General features: G+C 44.2%; 1 protein-coding gene across 2 annotated transcripts in view; it reads right to left on the reverse strand.

Annotated features, from left to right (window-relative positions):
* Btbd3 (BTB domain containing 3) overlaps positions 1-10,007 on the reverse strand; it is a 29,909-nt gene extending 19,902 nt beyond the window's left edge. The window contains exon 1 of one of the 2 annotated variants that reach the window (XM_085696789.2): positions 9,858-10,007. The gene's annotated coding sequence lies outside the window, so the exon portion shown is untranslated. Of the gene's footprint in view, positions 1-367; positions 456-9,857 lie in introns of those variants that run through there. The other variant, XM_048455438.3, reaches the window with a different exon arrangement.
* Between the last annotated feature and the right edge of the window lie 643 nt (positions 10,008-10,650).

Raw genomic sequence — 10,650 nt, forward strand, 5'->3', positions numbered from 1 at the left:
CTGGCTATGAAAATATACTTCTGAGAGGTGGTAGAAGGTTAAATATATTCCATATGCACCCGTTTTATTAAAAGTATCAAGTATCTTAAAGACTTTGAACTACACTGCTTAGGGAAGTGTCGCAAGTGGGCACCAGCAGCAGAGAGAGTCCCAGAGCAACATCTGGCAGCGCTGATGCAGAACCGACAGTCTCCACAGCAGAGCTAGCGATCAGACAGAAAGAAGAGGGAACTCCAAAGGAGAGGACTGGCCCACAGCCTGACTCTTCCTTTTCGCTATCACGCAAAGCCTGTGGAAGGTCATCCCAGGATACCCAAAAATGCAGAAGGGAACACACACTGAAGGAGGACATAGTAAATCACTTTACCTTCTGCATTCTTCACAGCCACAGCAAACAGGAGGTATCTGGGTATTTGGTAAACAGTCTGGGTGAATGAAGATTAGCACAACTCCATCTTCCTTAGCAATCATCAAAGTAGTATTCCATGGGGAGACGTGAGAGAAGGCACAATAAAAATGGTTCATTTAATAAAGCCAACACTTGAGTACACAACTCTCTAAAGCCTGCAATAGGCACCTCTGATGAACCTGAGAGAGAATGGTCACCTCGAGCGGAGCACCTGGGACACCTGTGCACGTCAGACCTGCAGCCTCTGCTGCCTCTGCTGCTGGAGAGTGAGCAAGGCGTGCTTATCAAGACTCTGGGAGACAATTCCTCAAAAGAAGTATATCTGGCATTTCAAGAAAAAAACGGACAATATTTATTGCTGATGGTAAAATTCAAGCCTCTGGGCAAAAATCAAATTCTGGAAACTATGATTCTTACACCAAGAATCTGAAAACTTCCTAGCACTTAACGCTGTTACAATGAAAGCAGCAGTATACGATCTCTGGAAACTACAGAATGAAATGTGCCAGCATCTGAAAGACTTGCATATGTCAGTGAATCAGTGTTTTCTAACCACAATGCACTGATTAAAAAAAGGGATGTCTATCAACAAAACCACATACTGATAAAAGATTCACCCAAAGGACAAGAAGATCCAATAGCTTAGCATGACAAAGGTACAAAAGTTTACCAACACTTTTTGGAACTCTACATGGCAATTTAAAAAAATAAATAAAAACCAACAATGACCCTTTCACATAGTCAGGTATATCCTGCCGGGTGAGGACATGCCAGAGCCACTTGCTCAGGACTCTAAGCTGTGGGAAGATTTTTCATGATACATGATACTTCAGGGGTACATGAATGGATCCCACAGAAACACTTACTGAATGGTAAGTAGTAAATTAACTGGAACTTCGGTTCAAATAAAGGAAATATAACGTTTATTAATTATCCATGGATGTCATCTGGAGGGAATGGGAGGATACCTTGACTGTACACTCTTCTCTCCATCGCTGGCTACATTCAGAACAGTCTACTTTCCAAAAGACATTCTCCAGCTTCAGGCACACAAGAGGCTTATGGCCCTAAGCTATCAGAGTGGGTGAGTGAAAGAGGCTGCCCTGTGCACACATCCCTGTCTACAGAGACAGGACAGGAAATGGGGAAAGGCCCTGTATGAGATCCGGCTAGCTGCCAGCAGCTCCCTGAAGCCTGAACCCACCTCCTTAAAAGGTGCTTCTAGGAACCTTGTTAGCATTTCTAATGTTGAGTAATATTTGGGAAGAGTAGTCCACTATATTCCGAGTTAAGAACTTAACGGATTTCCAGGCCATTTGGGCGTGTATATCATCCCAAGTCACATTAAACATATTTTGACTTTAAACTGTTTATATTTTAAACTAACAAACATAAAAAATAGTAGTGGTTGGCATCAGAAGTTTCTCTTCTTTATGCAGAGAGTTAAAATATAATAGCATCCGAGGGCTAAAGTTAGTCCCTAATGAGTGGGAACATGACTTATAAAAACTAAAAAACAGACACAGAGAAACAAAGTGGCAATTCAAAACAAACAAAATAATAAAATAATAAGTAGATAAAAATAGTAATACCAAAAATTTGCACAGGGCTGGAAAGAGTGCTCAGAAGTAGACTGCATGCATAACAAGCAGGAGACCCTGTGTTCAACTCCTTCCCAGTACAAAATAAATAATAAATACAACCTTTCACAAGAGCAGCAATTACCTGCAAGGCACCCTGAACAAAGTGTAGACCTGGCACAAGGAGTATTCTCCAACTGGACTACCATTAATGAACCTACAGGAAACATGATTCATATCACAAAGATCTTTCCTTTCAGTTTTGGTCAACAGTGCTGATGATTCAGAATTCAATATTAAATGAGCTGTAACCTGTTAAGTTTTCTTAATAAGAAAATGTAGATTGAGCCAGCTTCAACGAAAAGGCAAAGTCATCGGAACAATGCTGCTCCAGTATGCTGTTTCTGTGCATAAAAATCATGGCTAAAATATTCACACTATCTGATTGAATATGCAGATTACTCTTTCCCATAAAATCCACTGGGGAAAAAAATTAAGCCTTAATACATATAAGGAATTAAATACATATTGAGAAAAAAATAAGGAATAGAAAAAAACTTTTAGCTTATATTTACATAACAGTTACTGGGCTCATGTATGCCTCAAGAGCACCACATCATGATTTAAAATCTGTATGACATTTAATGTGTGTGTGTGTGTGTGTGTGTGTGTGTGTGTGTTTCACAGTACGAATGTGAAGGTCAGAGGACACTGTCTTGTCATATAAAAAGGAGAGAGAGAGTTTTTAAGGCATTCTTATATTTGAAAAACCCAGATCGAGGCTACGATCTAAGCAAACTAACATGGCGGCTACAGTGACAAAAGCAGAGAGGACAGCAAAACTTTCTTCTCGGGGAAACTGGATGAGGGGTGTGCGTCATATTACAGGCGGAGGGAAAGCACAGCACACAGACTTAACATGGGAATGTGCCTACTGTGTGCAAGGGTCAGCAAAGAAGGATGAACAGCTGGAGTGGAGAGTATGAAGGAGAAATGGGAGAGGGGGTCAGAGTGACTGGGAACCGAATTGTAGGAGCAATATCAATCACAAAGAATCTGGCCTATGTGACACAGGGCTCTGGAGATTTTTAAGCCTGGTTGACTGAAATTTGCAAAAGATCACTTTGGGGTGGAGGATGTGGATCAGTGGCAGAGCAGTTTCCTAGCATGTGCAAAGCCCTGGGTACAACCTTCAGCACTAAAGAGGAAAAGTAGCGGAGGTAAGGACAGGAGAGGGCAGAAGAAATCCTTCTGGGAGTTATGTTGATAATAAAGACAAGTCAACGAAAGCAGGATAGGTTTCACCTCGGAAGGCCACGGCAATAGTACCAGAAGAGCCCTCTGCATGGGTGTGACAGTCATGTTCATAAGGCTCCTAGCAGAGAGATCCCCTGGCACTTAGCTGGCTTCTGGGAAACTGTCACCCATGCTGGATTACCTCGCCCAGTCCTGATGCAGGGGAAGGAGGCTGGTCCTACCTCAACTTGATGTGCCATGCTATGTTCAAGCCCATGGGAGGCCTGTCCCTTCTGAATGAAGATGGAGTAGGTGTGGATGGGGAGGGGGCACATGGGAGGTGGAAGGGACAGGAGGAGAGGAGAGAGGGAAAACTGTGGTCAGTATATAAAATAAATAAAAAAGTGCTAGCTAAACAAAATTAAATTAAAAAAAAGTTGACAGAAAAGAGAAAAAGATGTTGACAAGAGAGGTGAGAAAACGAGCTATAATCTGGTCTTGGCTGAAGGCAGAATTCTGAATATATTCTTGAAAACAGTAGCAGTAGATATACCAGAATAGAGTAGGAAAGAAAACTCAAGATAATTCAATGGTTTTAGAATAAACAGACCCAGAAAGGAAGAGGGATGCAGACAGCAGACCAGGTTTACAGAGAAAGATGTTTCAAGACTGGACTTGCTAAGGCTGTCTTATTTAAGGCAATTAAGAAAAAGAAAAAAGGACGTGGGGCAGTCTGAGCAGGTAGCAGCACACATCTGGAAACTGCATAGAGGTGCATCGTAATGTATTAAAGTATTTTGAGTATTTGTATTGAGGTTGGTAGGAAGTGAGCCTTGACTCATTCCAAAGTAACAGGTTAGTAAAAAACTAGTATACATTAAAATATCTGAATTAGAAAACCAAAATACCAAAGGTATAAGAGGAAATGAAGATGTGGAGAATCAACAAGAATCAAATGCAGAAGTGACTCAAGAAGAGATAGCCAATTATTTCAAAAGCTGTCCATAGATAAGGTGAGAATTTAGTAACCCAGAATACTTTCTAGAAAATAGCCCCCAGTGACTGACTCATATCCCACATGATTGTGATTGAATATGTTTATATTTCAGTCTTCTGGTGAATTTAACTTTCTGAAGAATTGCCCCCCCTGAGATGGACTTGATTCAAACTGTTAACTGAGACTCAAATCAGTTCGCTACTTTAAGAAAGGTCAATGACAAGGGACAGAGGCTAATGGCCATTTGCTAACATTCAAATATCCTCCTCTAAAATATTTGAAAGGATAAATTTTCCCTGTCCTGACATGGGACCATGACAAACCAAAATTGTACTCCTCTTTGTCTACTAAAATAAAGCACAAGTTCGTACAGTAAGACTGTTGTTATTGACAATGCTCCAGAAGCATTTTACATGATTGCAAATGCTAACTCCAGTGCAACTTGCCATAAAGTCACAATATAAAATGCAATTACTACAAGGAAGTAAATATAAGTGTCATTATCTGCAAATGCTTATGTAAGTGGGAAACCAAAGACAGTATGCTGCATTGCTCTTAGAGTAAGAGGCAGTCAGAAAACAAATACACAAAAGCACCATCCCTCAGACTGGCAAGTTAATTTGATAAACAAAGAACAAAAGCAACAAAAACATAAACCCCTAGGAAGAACCCCAGCAGAAGTTAGGGCCTTGGTGCAGAAAGTGAGCTGCTGAGCCAAGCGGGAGGTCTGAAGAACATTTCCTCTCTCCCCATAGGAACACTGACCACCCTTCCAGACAGGATTTGGCAAGACAGTAGCTTGCCAAATGCGCAGTGTCTTCTAATTCTAAAGATGCATGTTCACAGTCTTTAATATCTAATCACAGCCTTTCCACATATTCCACTGAAGTCACAGTAGAGAGATCTTTCTACAAGGCACAGAGATCCACAGACCTAAAATGGCTGCACCAGAGACCAGAAGAAAATCAACACAGGGGGAGGCACATGGAGATGGGCAGCCGTGTTAGCCAACCTGAGAGGGCCCAGCAGTGAGGAACATCAAGAAGCGCTGTGACTCACAAAGAGGACAAGGCTGAGAAGAACCCCTGAACCCCCAGATGCCCTCTGCACCTTTCTCACTGTCTGATGCTGGCAGTTCCAGAACCCCACAAGACTGAAGCAATGCTCTTAGACAAGTAAATTAAAAACGTAAGCTTAAGTAACTGCACACAGAGGATGAGGAAAGCCAGGCAAATTCCTCCCCGGATCCTGGCCCGGCCCTCAGGGGAGAACACTGAAAGATCACTCCGGGCAGTCCAGGAAGAAACACCCCCCCCACACACACACACACACAAGCAGAGTCAGTGAATCCACAGGACAAAACCAACAGTATGCACTGGTTACTGTTAGGTCTCTGGGGCAAGCCTCAGTACTGTGGCAACTCCTTACTTCTTGCCCTGCCCCCACTCCAAACCTCTCCAGCCCAGCGACTAGGCTTCCCTTCCCCCCACCTATGATCCCTGTATTACCTTGGCCATTTTGGCCACAGGGGGTTCCCATGTGCTTTCCTGATCCCCTCTCTCTCTCTCTCTCTCTCTCTCTCTCTCTCTCTCTCTCTCTCTCTCCCTCCCTCCCTCCCTCCCTCCCTCCCACCCTTCAAGATGCCTCTGTCTGTGCTCTCCCTCTGAAGGACAATAAACCTTCTCCTCAGCCACACCTGGGAGCAGGCACGTCCACATCGTCATTCAGTTACCACATGGAAGACAGACTAGGGGACTGGGGACTGGCACAGGAGGCCACTTATATTACAAGTTCGGGAGACATTTAAAACTTTGTACAGATTAATTTAAGTCTAGCATCTTTATCTGAAAGAACAGATAAATAGAAGGATTTCTTGAATCATGTGATTTGATCTGCCATATTTCTACGTATTCTAAATCAAGGATTTTGGCACTAACATTTGAGATTGGTGTGCAGATGAGGAAAGGTTAATATTCAAACCTTCAACGTTTTGAAGATTTATGTCACCCCTGGACATTTGAAACATAACTGTTTATAAGGAAGAAAACATAAAGGGTAAAAAACATGAAAGCACAAAACTGTGATAATGTGTAGTACATTATACTAAGTAGTAAGACGAGTTAAATATATTTTTTAATGGAAGTATTTTGTTATCAGGAAAACAACATAACATAAATTACCATGAGTAATGAAGTGACCCTTCTGAGAGATGTCCACATTTATACTTCCGAATATGACTTTTGAGCATCTCTCCTCGTAAACCCCGTTCTTAACACCCATATGCAATTTTTAATAAATCCCAACTCTGCCTCAAAAAACCCAAAACCAAAATAATTTAAAAAACTATATATATGAAACAGTTTCACAATATTTTTTAAATAAAACATGTCTATAACTCCCTTTTTTTAAAAAAAAATCACCATTTAAAAGCAGGAATGGAACTAGCATAGACAACTCCCAAAGCTATAAATTACTAATTTCAATATTAAAACTAAGAGAATCTTTACAGAAAACCAGGGAGGATTAAACACTGGAGTGCTGGAACACCTGACCACAGAGTGGGTAAGGAAGGAACAGGTCAGCACAAAAACAAGCTAACAAGCTTCAGGAACCATAAAAGAGTTCACCTGCTTCTTGAGCTGTAAATCTAGTCAAGGAAATCACAGACGCCAAGTCTTGCACACAGGGCATTGACCTGGGCTGGGTCTGTTTCTTAGGACTGCGCTGGGCCCATATCCTCTGCCATTCTACTGGCCTTCTTCTATCTGGTTCATTCCTTATCCCAAGAAAGGAGATTTATCCCAAGTAATTAAGGCCACCTAGCAAGGACAATCTAGGCTTTGCGACCTGAGAACCTAAGAGCATATTCTCAAAGCAGAAAATGGAATTTAGTATTTAAAAACAAACAAAACTCAAAATAAATAAAACTCAAGCAAATGGGCATATCCATCATAAAAATTTTATTTTCAAATAAGAGGAGACATTTGAGATAGAAAGCTAAATAAAAGGCTTTATTTAAAAGTGTGTAAGCCAGGAAAGATGGCACATGCCTATAATCCCAGTACTCAAGAAGCTGAGGCAGGAGGATGCTTGGAATACACAGTGAGTTCCAGGCACGCCTGGGCTATGCAGTGAGGCCATTTCCACAGACAAACAGAAACGTTCACAAGTCAACCCTGTCTCTGCAGGGCAGCCAACTGGAAGGGAAAGCAATTAACAGACGATGGCTGCCACAGGAATCTGACTGTGATCTTACTTTCCTTATATTTGTTGCAAATACTGTTTGCTTTAAGATGCTTAAGAAGCCCTGGAAGCAACAGAAATCCTCAGCTATGGCAGCAACTAACTTTTCAGAAGCATCTATCAATGACAGCACATGAATACCCGTGCTCAAGGATCTTTTACTGGACTACCGGAATAGGGTAGTAGTTCTTCAGTGTGGTGGAAAAAAATGAGATGGTTTAAAAAAAAAAATCCTATTTCAGCACCATGAGGTTCCTGGGTCCAGATTACAGAGTCCCATCACCATTCCCTCTCACAGCTGAGTGGTGTATTTGCAGAATTCGGTGGATGGCAAGTTAACAGAAAGTGAATTGGCACACAGAAACAAAAGAAAGGATGCCCAAGACATGTTCAGAATCAACACAACCCCAGTGACACACTGGGGTCCACTACACTCATTACATACAAAGAAGCTCGAAAGACTCCAAGACACCAAGTCTGAAAAGCACAAGCAATGTATTTCTATTCTGCTGTACTCCCAAGTGGTTTTTCACTGATTCTGAATGCTGGAGGAAGGAGTTCCATGCTTCTCCCTCTGTCATTTTTAAAGGATAGCATTACACAAGTGGTTTGAGATTTTGAAGCTCGTCTGGGGAAACACCTAGGAATCAAACAACTTCAAACGCTGACAGCGCCATTTTTTTTCTCACAAAATACTGACTTCTTTTTTTTTTCCTCGTTTCCTTTTTGCTTTGCATGGCTGTAGGATATTTCAGGTTTCTAAACTGCTGAACATAAAAATGTCTTAGTGCTTTAAAAAACACCGTTCACAGTTCTCAAGTTTGTGTGTGTGTGGAAGGAAGGATGTCAGGAACATGAAACTTTGCTAAACAAATCAAAGTGTGGACAGATGAGATGAGTACTTGGGAAATGCATAAGGACTGGTGTACTCAGAGACGAAAACGTAGCCCTGAGAAGTATCCTTTCATGCCAATCTGCAATTATCCGGGAAAGAAAGCCTAGAAGAGAAAACCTCCTCCTTTCCCTCGCTGAGGTCTATGAATCAAAAACTTCAGAGGAATCCCTTTTAGACCCAATGGTAAGAAGTCCCGCCCACTTCCCCTGGAGGACTCATTGCTATGGGAACCGACCGTAACCCTTTAGAGTCAACACCAGAAGCCTAAAGGATAATCTCCCAGAGACTGCGTTACATTAAACATCGGGCCCTGGCATAGGGTTGGGAGGAACGATTAAAATGAGATAACAACGCGGCTGTAACAAGGGACCGAACGGGTGTACTACTAGTTCCAACAGGAATTCTAAACACCACAGTCAAATATTCTAGCTCAAGTTTGACCATTAGGAAAACTTTTCTCCCTTGCTGGTGGGAAACAAAACACAGTTGTGCGTTCTGGACAAGGAAAAATAAACTAGAGTCTTCAGCCCAGCAACTACAAACCGAATGCTACTACTTTGTAAAGCTAGTCTTGACTTTCTCTTATTCAACGAGTGTCTCTGAACTCTACTATTCTCAGAATTGCAAGCGGAATTATTTTTACAAATAAATGCCTTGTGTATGAATTAGTCCAGGCTGCAATGGGAGCACGGTTAGGTTTAAAACTTGCCAGCCAATCTGCCGCACAGACAAGTTTGGGAACTATCCTAGGGCAGGATTTAGAGGTGGCGGGAGTATTTCAAAAAGCCTAATTATATCCATTGGCCTTCTTAAAAAATATAAACAACTAACTAGCTTTCTGCACCAGCACATGGGACAATAGAGAGCTGGACACACAGACTAGGCAGCACTTCTTAACAATACTTTCTTTGAGATAAAGGCAATAAGAATCTTTTCTTCCCAAGACAGCACACAATCAAGTCAGCAAACTTCAACAACGTTAGAGCGAATGGGCCCTGCAAAGCACTCGGAACTTGGAAGACGTAGAGCAGCAACAACAGGACCCCTCCAGGACACACCTGCGGGGACCTGGGCGAAAAGGCTAAGCAAGCGCGGGTCCCCAGAATCCCAAGCCCGGGACCCGTCGGCCACGCCCCAATAAGTTTCTTGGGGGAAGTTTGCTCGGGCCCCTCGGTGCTCTCGGTCGGCTCAGAGCGGACTCGGCCCAGCACTGTGCAGGTGGCCGCCACCCTGTCCCGGACCTCCGCCCCCACCGAGGTCGTTTGGCCCACGGCGTCTGCCCGGTCGCGGCCCGGCTCGCCTCGCCCTCGGTGGAGTCGCCTCGGCCGCCCCGGTCCTGGCCACTGGCCCAGCACCCCACCCATAGCCCCGGGAGCTCGCGCCCCGCGCCCGCCGCCGCCCGCGCCCCCAGCTCGGCCACTCCCGCCTCCGGGCGCGAGCCCCAGCCTGGGCCCACGCCGCGCACGCGCGCAGCCGCCGCCACTCGCCCGCACTCACCGTCCGCGGTCTGCGTGGCTTCGGACGCTACCGCCGCTCGCGGCTTCCACCAGGTGCCCGCTCCGCAGGCCCGGCCAGGGCACTCAAGGATCCGGAGCCCGGCGGGCTAGGCGGGCACCCGCACGCAGGGCACGCTCCCCGGGACCGTGAACGCACGCCCGAGCGCCAGGAGGGGCCGGGAGGCGCTCCCGGAGGCTGCCCTGGATACGGGGCATGCGCAGAGCCCTCCCTTTCCCAAGGCCCGTGAGGAGTGGGCGGGGATTCTGGACGGCAGGGTTTGAAGACTGTAGAGCAACTCCAGGACTAGGTAGTCACCGTGAGACCTCCATGTCCTTGCCCCAGAAACTGCGATTTCCTTTCTAGTTCATTCATTACATCAGATAGTAAACATTTATTGAGCATCTATGTTGCAGACTACAGAGCAGTCTTTCGGAGGAGTAGACATTTTGTCTTTGATGTTGGAACTCCCTTTTGACGGATGAGGGGAAGGCATAAATAAGGGATCATTCTGCATTGGAAAGAGCAAACATTAATTCCACTCTTCAGTGGCAGAGGGAAGGAGAATGGCTGCAGTGCTAATCAAAGCTTAGTTGAGAAATGGAGAAACAGGCAGCGCTGAAGGCAGAAAGAAGACAAACTAGCCTGTTGGGGAAGATAACCACAGGGGCATAGCTTTGAAGGATTCTGAGCTCCTGCATGCTACCCTGACTGATGTTTAGAGGGCAAATGGAATGTAGTTGAAACTCTTCTGGAAATAATCTTTCCCCAAGATTGCAACTCTATTTAGTGAATA

This window comes from Myodes glareolus, chromosome 10 (assembly GCF_982192425.1).
Source record: "Myodes glareolus chromosome 10, mMyoGla1.1, whole genome shotgun sequence".
Lineage (NCBI taxonomy): Eukaryota > Metazoa > Chordata > Mammalia > Rodentia > Cricetidae > Myodes > Myodes glareolus.